We start from the raw sequence: 15,238 nt of genomic DNA, 5'->3' as shown, positions 1-15,238 counted from the left end.
CTGAGGTAGTACATTAAGGACAGCACATCCGGTGAGGGGCGGGGGGTAGGGATAATGTTGAAAATCCGAAATTCATGTTTGAAGAAATGCCAATAAAAACATATCTAATAAAAATACAAATATACAAACAATATACACACCATTCATTTTCAATCTGATTTTTCAAGAGCAATTTTGTATACTCATTATTTCATGGCATATTGTTCAACAGCATACTTGCTAAGGGCCCCTATGCTCGTCCTGATTTTTCAAGCACGATATGCCCCGAGGCTGCGGGCCGACCCTGTCTGTACCACACCTGAGTCAAGGTGCCGTTACCATCAGGATCGGCCGGCCACCGAGGAGTATTTACCCATTAGCTCCCATGCAGTTTCCTACACGCGTGCTATTGGTGTGACTTAAAAAAAAAAAAGGAAAAAAAAAAACTTACCTTTGCTGCGAGGCCCGGCGCCAAGGTTCATAAGGCCGTTTACAATGTTGATGACTGTGATGCTATCAACATTGATAACAGACCCAGGAAAGCACTGGTTCTGGTGCTCCACAGCAAAAGTAAATACACACTTAGCACCAGCCTAGAAAACTACACATGTGCTATAAGCAGAGTTGGACTGGGACAAGAAATAGGTCCGGTCACCCAAATTAAAGTGGCCCAGCCCTCGCCTCAAAAAAGTGGCCCAACCCTCGCCTCACGACCCTTGACCTCTGATGACCTCACCGGAAGTGATGTCATTTGACCCCACCCCATAGTGACATCCTGAGAAGCGATGAAACACGATCTTTCACCCCTTGACAAAACAGGATATGGCGTCAAATAGCATTGTTCCTAATTATACTAAATTACTGTGAATTCAAGCAGACGTCCAAGGCCAAATGATAATATGTTATTGTATAGCACTTAGGCGTAAGCTCTTTGCTATAGAACAAATAAGCATACAGTATCACCCAACCTGTGTTGGTACTCATTTATCCACCTAAGAAGGATGGAAAAAGAACATTTTTTTTTCAATTTTTATTTCTTCCAAACCGGCCCAGGCATGGCCAGAAACCGGCCCCCGCTCCCCTGGGACGATTTCGCTCGGCCACGTGCCGAAAGGCCGAGGGGCCAATCTGACCCTGGTGTTAAGAGGTGTGGGGGGAGAGGCATGGGGGCTCTACCTAGAGGGTGCTCAAAAGGAAGGCTTGTGCAATACAATAGAGCCTGCATTACGAACATCCTGATTGGCCAGCGCCCCCTTCCAGGGTGCTAATAAGTATTATGCCCCGCGTTCACTGCAGGGATTACCCTTTCTGGCGGCTACCTTTTCGCCTCCTGTAGAGGCTTGGCTGCTAGAGGATGGCACCAGTGCACAGAAACTGGAGAGTCAGCCTCCGCACACCCTGGGTGCCGCCATCTTGTCAAGCCTGCACAGGCACAGAGGCTGGGAGATTTAAACTCAATCAGCACAACACTATTACATAACCGAGACATTGGGGGTCATTACAAGTTAGGCGGTAAGGGGTTAACGGCACTGTAAAGGTGCCAGAGCCATCAACCCCTTACCGGCTAATTACGAACCAGGCAGCCTTAGCGGGTCCCGCGAGCAGACCAGGGTGCTAACAACGGGCCCATTAGTAATGGGCCCGTTGTTAGCACCCTGCCCATTCTCATTGAGCCCTATGAATGGGAATGGGGATGTACCGGGTCCGGGTTCCTTGAATGAGGAATTACCGGGTCCTCCAAGGTTGGAATGGCCCGGTAATTCCTCATTTGAGGAACCAGGACCCGGTAGCCGGTAAGGGGGTAGCCATGCCGCTATTAGCTATTGTAAACTTGTAATGACCCCCATTGAGTCTTTACCCCTACAGATACAGGAAGCCAGGTCACACAACTAACTCACATGCAAGATAACACACACAGACACCAGTCAGTAACACACCCCGCCCTTTTTCCTGCAGAGCCACGTCAGGACCTGGAGACCAGTGCAGCGTTGGTAACGGTGCACGGTATAAGTCAACAAAACATACAGAATGATGGCATTTCAGCTTACAGGAATGGCCTTTATGACCACATTCTGGATCATTGGGATAGTTTATGCCATACTCTGCTATGCTATGGATATGATTTGATATACTATCCTATGATATGATTTGTAGTGCTATGATATGATATGAATATTTTGCCATAAACAGAACTTCAATAGACTAAATGGGATTTCCCCCCCATTTTCAACTATGACTGTTGTTTTAGGTCTTTGACAGCAGAGGAAGCCCTGTGACAACTTTATTGTCAGCCTGTATCTAAGACACCAGCGTCATTTCTTGGCTGCCAGGTAGCCTTGGGCATCAAAAGTTGTGATTGCCCAACGATGGCGAAGGGCACTCAGCTAGAAGCTGCCTGCCACCTGTATGGACGGTGGGGTGTGATCCACATGCATGTGGAGAGACAGTGGGAAGCTCCCAAACCTTGGAGTTTAGGGGCCACGTATATATTGAAATGATCAGTGTTTGGGACCCTACAAGGCTTCCGGGATGGCAGTATCCAGACAGCAGAAAGGAGGTGGCGGGAGGCCAGAGCCCACAGCAGCTAAATGGGGCAGGAGGGGGGCAGGAGCAGGTGCGTGGGCAGATGGTGCCACGCACCAGAGGGTTGTTTGGGGAGGGTCCTCCCGAAAGAGACCAGGAGAGGGACATTAACAAAAAAGCCAAAACTGCAGAATGCTGCCTTTTGATCTGGAATCCACCGGTTCAGCCCTTTGTAAACAGCATTCAGACATAGACCCCTGACAATCACTTTGAGATCCTCGTCCCCTGTTCAAGTAGGGCAAAAGATCCATCAATGGCTTTTAGGACAATTTTTATCATGCACTTGTATCAAAAACCTGAATGCATCAGGGGCATGCCTGATGGGCATAGCAATGAGGCTGTGGCTAGTCTCCTCTTTAGCTATGACCACCTGGGGACCAAGGGAAGGAGGTGACCACTGCAGCAATAAATCGATATCTGCCCAATATTTTAGAATCGAGGGCGGTGGATCTGATTCATGTATTTTACCCTAATATAGGTGCACGCCGCAGGTCTCTCAAAAGTCTCCCCGGCAGATCCATTTAGCCCCACCACCAGGTCTTCAAAAAGAAAAACGTACCCCAAATGTTCCAGGACTGCGGTTGGACTAGCACTTTTTTTCTTTTTAAATCTGTAGGGACCAAGGACTCGCATGTCTCCAGCACGTTTCATTTAATTTCCTCTCTTCAGTTTTAGAAACATTTTAAACTTGGACTGAGGTGTGCCCCCAGGGTATCACCCAGCACCCCGCAGGGGAATGCACTTCCCTTTTTGCTGGATCACTCACTAAGTGCAATGTGCAGCAGGTATTTGCGCTCCACCTGTTCTCACCCTCGTCAGTCACCACCGAGACCAGCCTCCACTCCAGACGTGACTTGGATGTTTTCTGTCTAGTTTTTTTTTTAAAGCCATTAGCTGTTTGGGACAAAGGGCCAAGACTGATTAAATGAAACAGGTGGAACAGCTTTTGTCTTTTATTGGACTCGGATGAGGTGCTAAATTGAAAGGAAACGGTTAGATTCTTTCACTTAATGAATCCTATTCTGTTTTTCTCATCTCCTTTTATTCCCTGTGTATTCAACACTAACCTTATACTGCATGGAGACAGCTCAGGAGCTGCGAACGTTCAGAAAAGGTCCAATTCGTAAGCAGACCCTGCAGGGATGTGTACGCAAAGAGCGCAAGAAAACATTGAACAGAGAGATTGCAACGATTTATTTTTATTGAAGGCAATTTGCTTGCACGTTCTGTGGTTATCCAGGAATAGAAATGCTTTACATATCATTAAAAGCTTTTGCAAAATCTAGAAAAACTCTGCTGCGGTATTCTCCTCAATCTTTCACGGTACTCCTCTGAAGGCTTGGAGATACCTCGTGACCAGCAGCAGATCCAATCAATCTTCTTCTTATTCCCTTCCCCTCTGATTGGCTTCAGAACCTCCCTGATCAGCTGCAACGTTCTCCCTAACGTACCGCACACCTGCAATTAAAAGTGCCCAGTGTCCGTTGTCTTTAATCTATGTATGTCCACTCATTATTATTATTTATTCAGATTTGTAGAGCGCACATTAGCCCGAGGGCATCGTGGCGCTTGTTACAGACATATCTTAGTTACATAAAAGTACATTATATACAGGGGCAAATACGACATTTGTACAAATTTACAGAGCAGTATATTTACATAGGTTCGCAAGTGTCACATATTATTGTGCATGGAAGGAGGTCTTCAGTTTCCTACGAAAAATCGGGAGTGAGTTCTCCGCTCTAATGTCTGCAGGAAGAGCGTTCCAGGTCTTGGCGGCAATGTAGGGGAAGCTTAGGCCACCGGCTTTGGCTTTTTTGATGCGTGGGATGAGGAGTAAGTTGGTGGATTGCGTCCTGGTGGGGCAGGAGGAGGAGGGTTTGGAGATGGTCTCTGATAGATAGGACGGAGTGGTGAGAGAGAGGCCTTTGTGTGTGAGGGTGAGGATTTTGAGTGTGATCCGCTCTTTGACCGGGAGCCACTGGGCTGAGTGTCTGGCATGGGAGATATGCTCTCTTCTTGGGATGCTAAGAGCGGCCCGGAGAGCATTGTTCTGTGTGACGAAGTCTGTTAAGGTTTTTTGCTGAGGTGCCTGCTAGGAGGGCATTGCAGTAGTCCAGTTTAGCTCCAATGGTTGCTCTAGCTATGGAGAGGCAGTTGGGTTTAGTGAGATATGGCTTGATGGCGTTTATGAGTTTGGTGATATGCGCAGATGAGGAGGTGATTGCGCTGACTTGTCTGGTCATAGATAGAGAGGAGTCTAGGTATACTCCTAGTGTCTTTACAGCTGTGGTTACGGGGATGATGCAGTTGTCAATGGAGAAGTTGGTGTAAAGTTTGTCCAGTTTGTCTAAGGTGCTCTGTTGACCTAGTATCATGATTTCAGTCTTGTCTCCATTGAGGCAGTGGCCATTAACTGCCATCCAGGCCTGGATGATGGAGTAGATCGTGTGGAGTCGCTTGCCGTCTTCGTGGTATGATCCTGAGAGAGGTAGAAGTACTTTGTGTGTCATCGCGTAGTTCATGTACGTGATACCGTATGAGTTGAGTTTGTCAAAAAGAGGCTTAGTGAACAAGTTGTAAAGTGTGGGTGCCGTGCAGGATCCTTGAGGGACCCCGCAATAGATTGTAGTGGGAGTGGCGTTGGCAAAGTTCGAGAAGACTTTCATGGCTCTTCCCTCTAGGAAGGAGGTGACCCAGAGAGCTGGTTCTTTAGAGAAGTTGGTTGAGTGTGTGAGGTGTGAGGGGAAGGTATTGTGATCAACCAGATCCAAAGCGGCTGAGAGATCTAGAAGGAGCAGAAGAGCTGGCTTGCCCTTATCCTTGATTTGGGTAATCTGACTCTTCAGATCCACCAGAGCTGTTTCTTTGCCGTGTCCTTTCCGGAAGCCTGATTGCCTGGTCCTGAGGATGGAGTGGGTTTCAAGAAAGTGTTGGATTTGGCAATGTGCAGCTTTGTCCAGTAGTTTCAGGAGGAATGGCACTGTGGTTATTGGTCTGTAGTTGTTGGGTTGTAGGGGGTCGAGGGTAGGTTTCTTTAGGAGGGGCCGGACCCAGGCCTCTTTGAGGCTAGCTGGGATAATGCTTGTTTTAAAAGACGCATTGATGAAAGCCGTAAAGAGTGGCTCAAGGCAGTCTGCGCAGTCTTTGACGAGTTTAGGTGGGCAGATATCGCCTTTACAGGGGGAGGGTTTGAGATTTTTTAGCAAGTTGATAACTTCTAGTTCAGTGACATCCCTGAAGGAGACGTCAGGTATAGTGGGCTTGGACGAGGTGGGTGGGGCGTTGGTAGGCTTGGTTTCTGTCTGTTGAGGTAATGCTTTGCAATGGTCTTTGATTTTCTTTTGGAGAAGGTCAATTTTGTGTAGCATGGCAGCTTGAATGCTGGCACACCAAGCTTCATCTTTGATTATTTCATCAGGTGTGTTGGGGTGAAGATGAGCTCGTTGAAAATGGCGAAGATTTCTTTAGAGTGCGATTTAACATTAGAGATTCGAGTGTTGAAGGCGTTGGCTTTGACAGCGGAGATAGCTGTTTTTTATTGGTTGGAGATTAAATTGAATTTGTTTTTGGCATGCAGGGGTTGGATTGCCATTTGTTTTGTGCTTATCTTTTGTGGGAGCGCATTGAGTGCAGTTCTTCAGTGAACCAAGAGTTGGTCTGTAGTGATTTTTCTTTTCTTTTTTCCATTCGAGTGGTGCTATTTCATTGATAGCTTTAGTGATGACATCTTTGTAGATGTCTGCTAGGATATTGGGGTCATTAGCGAATGGGGGTGCTAGTTCGGGGGTGTTGAGCTACAGGCGCAGGCTATCCTCTTTGAGTTTTTTTGAACTTCTGACTTGTGCAGCGATAGCTGGGGTGAGAGTTTTGTGGTTTTTGGTGATAGGAACAGAGAATTCAATACAGTTGTGGTCGGTCCATGGCAGTGAGGTTTTAGAGGTGATAGTGGAGAGGCAATTGTGGTCTGTGATCCAATCTAGAATGCAGTGTTTGGCGTGAGTAGGACTTTCTACTTTTTGGGTGAAGCCTAGGTCCCTAAGTTCCTTGGTGAGGGTGACTGCAGATTTGTCTTTAGCATCATTGAATCCCAGATTGAGGTCTCCTAGTAGAAGGGTTTTGGTGGAGCTTTTTTTGATATTGTTGCTGAGGATGTGGATGATGTTTTCCTGGGAGTCTGGGGTGATGCCTGGGGGGCGGTATAGTAGGTGAATATTGATGGTGCTGTTGGGTGACAGTGTGAATTGAGCCAATAGGGGGTCAGAGTTGTTGGTTGAGGAGTGACTGACAAGTCGGAGCTGGAGGTTCTCCTTGTAGATGAGGGCTATTCCACCTCCTATTCGTTCAGGTCTGTCTTGTCTGAGTATGGTGAAGCCTGGTGGTAGTGCAAGTGCAACGGCGGGGCCGATACTTCATGTAACCATGTTTCTGTAATGGCTAATATGACAATGTTATTGTTGATTATGAGGTCATGAATATCAGATGCGTGAGCTGGGAAGGAGCGGACATTGAGGAGGGCACATTTGATGTGAGGTGTGTGTGGTTTGTTTGTGGAGGTGTGGGTGGTGGATGTGTCAGATATGTTATGTGTGGTGATATTGTGGGGTGTGGCTTGGTTATTGGGTGGTTGTTTGTGGGTATGTGGGTGTCCAGTGCGAGGGATGTGTTTGGAAAAGGTGCGGGAGCTCAATCTATAGTTTCTGGGTTCTATGGGAGCGGGTTGTGTGCTGAATTTAGCTGGGGATGTATTGTCACCAGTGACTGTTCCATTTACTCCGCTCCACAACCTGGTCAGAATGTTCCTCAAACTCAGCCCACTGCAAGAAGCTCGCTGCTTCCCGTCAAATCTGATTTCCTATCCATAGTATGTTTTTTTCTAGCAAAAGAGTGTTGTTCCTCCTGTATATGAATAAAATAAATAAATAAAATAAATCATGTTCTGCTGATTCTTCCCGATCCACTGCGGACCTTCTTGCGATAGGCTCTCAGCAGATGCCAATAATCAATAAGACGCAGTTTAAGCATTTGACATGCATTATTAGTTCTCTGCTTTTTCTCCCTTATTGGAATGGCTATCTTGAGACATGGACCTGTTTAATCTTGAGTTGCTTATTGCCTTGAGCAGAGACAAACGGCCTCATTACGAGGCGGGCGGAATGGGTTTAACGGCCGTTAAACCCATTCCACCCTATTACGAGGTTCCCTCGCGGGACCCGTTCTGGACATCCGGTCAGACCAGACGTCCTTTGCGGGTCCCGCGAGGGGACAACGGAGCTAACAATGGGCCCGTTATTAGCTCCCACCCAACCTGTCCCAGGATCTGCTCAGTACAACTACATCACACACACCATAACTTGTTCAGACTACACTCATACTGTGCCACAGGTCCTTCCAGAGATAACCTGCTTGAAGATTGCCCAACTTCTACATGTTGCTAAACAGGGGGGGGGATCTGGGAAACTCTCTACCAGCACGAACACAGCCCATTGACTTGTTCTTGGGTGAATAACCCCTGGGAGAGTCTCAACCAAGTCTTTAGCTCACTGTTCTTTTCAAAGAGAAGAAATATCCCCACATATCAGTCTTTGTCCAGCCCAGGGGCAGTCCAGCACTGAAATGCTAGGCAATTCTCCTCTGAATAAGAGTACCACAGCAACCCCATACACGTGTTTCAGCCTAGTAGGGCATCATCAGTGAGGTGAAGCTGTGTCTCTCTAAGAACAGTGAGCAAGGCAAGTTGCTGACTGTTCTTTAGTATCGTACACCACCTAACCCCTCTTCAGAGCACAACAATGCAATGATCTGTTTACAATCTGCCCAAGTAGCCGATCTGCTATGCATTTGAATATCACTGTTTGCCTTATAGAATCTGATCCTGATCTGCCAGAAATCGTACCTCTCATGACGTTGGTTAATCTATCCATTTTCCTGTTTCTGTCACCTAAGATTCCCCTTTGCTAAGAAGCTCCTCTGGTCTGCTGTCTTAGCTCCTGACCTGGCACAACAAAACATTTATAAATGTCCTGTTGGACCTGCTGGAGAACGCACTCCTGTGCTTCAGGGTGGACTGGAAAGGGCGATTTGATGCAATTTAATCGAAGTCCAACTTCAGGACAAGGCCCCCTGGGCCTTTTGTAGATGATGTTCCTGCCTCAGCAAGAGGCTGAGGCGCAAGGACCTCACCACCGTGATCAGAGTTTCATTGGTTACCATTCACCATGTTGAGTACAGCTTGCTGTGTACCAAGACCTTCAAGTTATATTAGCAAACAGTTTCACATTCAATGATTATGCCGTGCTGCACAGCCATCTCTAACTGATTATCCACGTGACTAGGGCTGGTTGATGGGAGAGAATAATGAAATGTGTTGTTTAATTATTTTAGTCAATACAAATGGAGTTGTATGGGTAACTGGATTCGGTCTCCTCCCCAGTACTTTTTAATACATCACAAGCAGAATCTATTTTAATAGAACAATTTATACCTACGGCTTATGTCCTTAACTCTAACTACATGTCCCTATGGGGAAAAGGTATCTGTCCCTTGAGAAACTGTCCCTGGTTAGGTAAAGGGGACAGGCAAAGGAAAAACACCCTATCCTGGCTCACTACTTTCCTAAAATTCTAAAAGGTGCACGCCGTGCAGGAGTCAACAAATCTCTTTATTCGTGTTGCTGCCCCTTAGTGTGACTTATAATGAAATCACAGCAATCTCTGGTCCAATATTCATTGGTCCCCTTGCTGCTGTGTATTGTAAAAACAAGGGATGTCTTTTAACCAAGCTCATATATTGATTGTTTATGAGTCAAGTGGGTCAGGTCATCACCCTGAGCCAATATTTTCCAACCGGTTTCAGCGGGGAATGAAGTTTGCTGCTTTCTTCAGGACTATAGATTATGCTTATTTTGGGCACTCTATACATTCATAAAAAGACAGTTGTATAATTTCTCTGTCCTTCAACTGCTTTGTCTGGATCCGGCGTGTTCCACTTAGATGGGACATCTCATCTGCGCATCGGCTCCCTGTAAGGGAAAATGCATAAATCATGGACCTAGAAGGCATCTGACTACAAGTCATTCTACAATTCATACTTCTTAATTCCTCTTACCGCCATCCGTTGTCTACTGTGGTAGAACATCGGGTCGGTCTCTGTGCTATTTCCTCCCAGGATCTCTGGTCTCTGTCAAATAAATGACTTCTGGTCAAATTCATGTTACACCCTCATTTTTGCTTTTGTTTTTATTTTTAGAGTCTAATGTCTCTTGTTTTACAGCACTTACCGTCACCTTGATTATATAAGTGCTCAGTATTCACATGTTTTCTTATCTTATTTCTTTTCACAGGTGTTGTTCCACAAGGGCTGTTGTGCCTACAAGGTGTAAGATATAAGTATGTCAGCAGTTGTTGATGTATCCATGGTGATCCACTAAATACACCAATTACTGTAATATTTTCTTTATGTAGGTATACTGTTCCTGATCTGCAACAAAACAGCTCCTTTATATTCTATTCAAGGTATTGAAAATAGAGTTCTAGTGAGCCCTTACTCGTGCTGCTCGGTGCAAGAGGTTCTTTTCTCTATCCTCTGCCGAGGTATCGTTTCCTGATGAATGTACACAGGTTACTGTTTTCACAGTGCCTAAACAACAAGTGGCTCATTGTCGTGTGCTAGTATTTGTGTATTGCAAAGATACATGTTTACATGTTTGGCTTCCACAGCATTTCGTGCCATCTGTAAGCGGCGCGAGCTCTATCATTAATATTGTGCCTTTTACAAGTCGGGGACTGCCGCGTGTTTGTTGTACGTGTATTACTAGGCTGCCCGCTCCATAGTGCATGGTGTTTCTGCTTGTACAATAATTAAAGGAAACAGCGCGCTGCATGACGCGTGAGCGTTATTGTTAATATATTGTCTCTTGCGTAGTGTGACCAGCGTTCTATGTGTAAACGCCTAACCCTTCTTATCATTACGGCAGTTGATCTCTTACCTCGAGTGTTGTGTTCACGCCGCTCCGGTCGGATTACTTTCTCTTCCGGTATCGGCCGCCATGTTGGGAGGGGTTTTCTTATATAGTGGTTGCAGCCACTAGTCCTACTTCGATATCTATAATGATTTGTTTACAACCCGGCAACTTGTTGTAATATGCTTCATGAGGGGCCGTATGTTTGTTACAGAAAGCTTAAGTTGTTGTAAATACTAACACGTGACATGTTTACCTAATGTTCTCCAGCACGGGGTCTAGCATGGATTCACATGCTCATGAATATTCCCTGTCGTCAGGCTGGGAATCCTCGGTAAAGAAAAAATCAGTTTCAGTTTAGTTTCTGAACTGTCTTTCTACTAGTAACCAATCACTGGTCTCTGGGTCATACTGCCCCCAGCCAATGATTGCCATCTACCTAAGCCCCTCCTCTGGCAGCCATCTTCAGATTTTTACCGCACTTTCAAGTCTTGGGCGTCCTCGTGCTTTAGCTCTCGAGCTTTTACTGCGTTTTGCAAATTTTCAAAGAGATTCCATCTCATTTTTCGGTCAATCGAGACTCAAGCTCCACCGTTTCTACTTCCGATCAACGGGGACCCGTTTTGGATTTTTTCTATCCTGGACCGTTGGAAAGCCCTCCAAACAAGCAGAGGAGAATTCATCCACCTACTCCTTTCCAGCCTTCTCGGCCTGCACAGCCTTCTTCCCCGTCTCCTGAGCCGAGGGATGATACGGAGACAGAGACAGCCACGACGGGAACGGATGACGACGGTGGTGATGACGGGATGGACTTTCCATCACCACCTGCTCGGGCCTCCCCGCCCGATAAAATCGGCTCCTTCCATGCCATGATCGCCAGGGCATCCGAGCTCTTCCAGCTCTGCCCCGTGGAAGAGAAGAAGGAAGGTTTCCTCTATCAACGACGGGAGGCCAAAAGGAAGACGGTCCTCTCGGTCCCGTTAATCGACGACATCTGGGGCGAGGGGCAATTGCTCCTGAAGAACCCATCCATGGCCCCTGCCAAGAGAGACTGGTACGAGAAGAAGTACCGGGTTCCGGATTCCGCCCCTATGTACCTTAGGGCACAGCCTACCCCAGACTCGGTTGTCTCTGCGGCGGCCAAGAAGAAAGCGGCGGGGGCGACGCGTCAACTTCGACATCTCTGCTGGACGGCGAAGGGAAGAAACTGGACGCCATGGGACGACGGGTCATCTCGTCGGTGGCGACTACCATTAAAGCGGCCAACGCCCTCGCGATTGTGACCCGCTACGACAGGGAGGTATCGTTTAAGATCGCTCCCCTACTGGATTTCTTCCCGGACGACAAGAGGGCAGAGGCCCTGGAGATCCTACAGGAGGGAGAGGTGGCGTCGGACCACGCCATAATGGTGGCCAGGGACATTTCAGACACTGGCTTCCGCCAGATGGGCAACAGCGTTTGCCTTCGCCGGTGCGGTTGGCTCAAGGCAACCGATTTCCATCAAGACGTGCAGACCAGGGTCCTGGACATGCCCTTTGACGGGAACAACCTGTTTGGCAAGGCAGTGGACGAGTCGCTGCAAGCCATCAAGGCTGACACAGAGACGGCTCGTGCATTAGGTGTTCTTCAGCAACGACGGCCGCCCTTTCGGGGCTCCGGAGGCAAGCAAGGTGTCTCCAAGGGATTCGGCGGCAGCTCCTCGACGTACCACCAAGCGGCCCGCTGCTGTCGCAGGAGGCCTACAGGGGACGCGGCAAGCAAGGAGGATCTCGTCGTCATCGCCATGGAGGCCAGAGCGGCAAGGCCGCCGCCAAGAAGGATTGAACCGGCCTTAGCGTCGGGCCCCCACCTGAGCAACCTGGTGGGAGGTCGGTTGGCGAACTTCGTCAGCGTGTGGGAGTCTATCTCCACCGACCGTTGGGTGCTGGATGCCCTTGCCCGTGGGCACACACTGGAATTTCTAAGAAAGTGTCCCCGTATTCCACCTGTGGCCAGAAAGAAAAACCACGTCCCGCAACTACTACTGGATGTACGAGCGATATTAAAGAAGGGAGCCATCGAACTTGTCCCAAAGAGGCTCCAGGGCTCCGGAGTATACTCGCGGTACTTCCTCGTAAGGAAAAAGACCAGCGGTTGGCGACCCATCCTGGACCTTCGTCGTCTAAACAAGTACATCAGGTCCCAGAAGTTCCGGATGGTCTCCCTCCAGCACGTGCTTGGACAACTGGAGGAAGGCGACTTCCTATCGTCGCTGGACTTGGAGGATGCCTACTTTCACATCCCCATCATAAAAAAAACATCGAAGGTTTCTGCGATTCGTAGTCCAAGGACGGCACTACCAGTTCAAGGCCTTTCCCTTCGGACTGAAGTCGGTGCCCAGGGTGTTCACCAAGTGCCTAGCACCAGTGGCGGCGCGGCTGCGTCTACTTGGGATCCACGTGTACCCATACCTGGACGGCTGGCTCATCCGGGCAGAGTCAAGGGAACTCGCTGTCGAACACACAAGGATGACTGTCCAACTGCTCACAGATCTGGGATTTTCAATCAACTTCACAAAATCCCACCTGGTACCGTCGCAAGTTGCCCTGTTCCTGGGAGCCAAGCTCGACAGAGTGGCGCGACTAGCATCTCCATCGGAGGAAAGGACGAAGGCCATCCTAGGCAAGGTGCAACGGCTGTCGACCATGGACGTGGCCAAGGTGAGGTCTGTCAAGTCCCTGCTCGGCATGATGTCTTCCTGCATTTACCTCGTGCACCTTGGCAGACTACGGATGCGACCACTGCAGGAGTTCCTCGACGCCCGTTAGATGCAAGTGACGGGCAACTTCGAAGACAGGATCTCACTCAACGAGACCTTTCGACAAGCGATACGGTGGTGGGGCACCCGCACGCATCTGACGGCGGGTATGAACTTCCACACCCCGGTGTAACGCTCACCTGATTCCCACGGAGGCGCGGGTCTTGGCAGGAAGGTGTCCGTAACACGAAACGTGATGTGCAGGATTCGGTTGGCTTCTGGGGTCGAACCTCTCCGCACTGTGTGTCGAACTCGAAGGGTGAGGTTTCTGCAGGTGAAATAATATGGGGATTAAAGGTCTGGGTTGTTGAATGTCCCTATCTCTCTCCTCCCAGCTTGTCTGTTGAACCCCCCTCCCAGGTCAACTTGCTCACCTTAGATAGGTGAATGCTGGGCTCTCCATCTGCGTCTAGTGCAGGGTGCCGTTGCCAGTTCCTTCACTGGTGAAACGTTAGCCTCTTGACTTCAGAGGATGAGTACCGGCGTTGTCTGCACGACCGGTAAGTTTCTGGACACCTTTAGTCTTTATAGTCTTTTATGCGTGGCAGTGAAGCGCCTGGAATTGAGTAAGTATGGCAAGCGCTCTTACTGTCTCTTTCTTTGTCTTTGCAGGCGACGATGCAGAAAGAAGAAATCCGGAATCCGCCACGTGCCGGTGAGTGCTGTTGTCTATGCAGGTGAAGATGCAGCGTGAAGAATCCGGAATGCACAGCGTGCCGGTAAGTAGAATAATGCTGTTTATCTTTGTGCAGATGCAGCGTGAAGAATCCGGAATGCACGGCGTGCCGGTAAGTAAAATAGTGCTGTTTGTCTTTGCAGGCGAAGGTGCAGCGTGAGACACGGCCGCTGCCGATGGATCAGGTAAGCAAACACTGTGTGTGAAAGTTCGTTCTGCTAACCTGTTGTTTCTGATCTTTTGCAGGTGCTGATGTTGCTCGGGTACCGGAATGGTGAGTATAATTCTTGCAGGTTCAGGATCTAAAGAAGAAAAGCTGGAGCAGACTCGGTGAGCGTTCTGCTGCTGATGCAGAATAACTCGAAGCACGTTTCATCAATCGGGTGTGGTTTAAATAGCCTTGGAGTGATGAGGCGTCTCCTTCCACGGCCCCGCCTAGGTAAGAAAAGAGTTCCTGCTTCCAGAAGAGTTCCAGTGGAGTGGTGCTGCCCCACCCAGGTAAGAAAAGTAGTCCCAGTTCACCGAGGACTTTTAAGAGTCTGGTAAGTCAGCAGCATGGTCTGCCGCAGGTAAGTCCACCCAAGCATCTTCACACCAATGATGAGCCCGGCGCTTCCAGTGCCGGGACCGAGGCTTCTGATGAGCCTGGTGCCACCGGCGCCAGGACAAGGTCCAAAAGGTCCCTGTGGGGACCGGCTGGTGCCTAGGATCAGGGTTAGGGGCCTGCTTCCAAGGACGTTGGGCTGATCCTGGCTCCTTGGAAGCAGTGATCATGACAGTATCCCCCCTCAAGGCCCCTCCTAAGTGTGTCATCTCCGGGGGCTTCGGCTTGTCGGGGTGATTCAGATGGAATCTCTTGACCAGACGAGGTGCGTGGACGTGTTCTGAGGGTTCCCAAGACCTTTCCTGGGGACCGTATCCTTTCCAATCAACCAGATAGTATAATTTAGACCTGGAAATTTTGGAGTCTAGGATGTTCTTCACTTCAAATTCGAGTTCTCCGTCTACCAAAACGGGTTCCGGGAGTTCAGTCAATCGGGTTTCTGGTTGTACTGGTTTTAATAAGGAGACATGGAATACTGGATGTATTTTCATATGCGTAGGTAATTCCAATTTGGCAGCCACCGGATTAATTATGGCAGATATGAGGTAGGGCCCAAGGTATCTCGGGATGAAAGTGCGGGGTCCTTTTAAAGGCAGGTGCTTAGTGGATAACCAGACTTGATCTCCTACAGCGTAGTGA

The sequence above is a fragment of the Ambystoma mexicanum genome, chromosome 13 (assembly GCF_040938575.1).
Source record: "Ambystoma mexicanum isolate Mex_15411 chromosome 13, UKY_AmexF1_1, whole genome shotgun sequence".
In the NCBI taxonomy this organism is placed as follows: Eukaryota; Metazoa; Chordata; class Amphibia; order Caudata; family Ambystomatidae; genus Ambystoma; species Ambystoma mexicanum.
Note: the sequence above shows the minus strand (reverse complement) of the source record.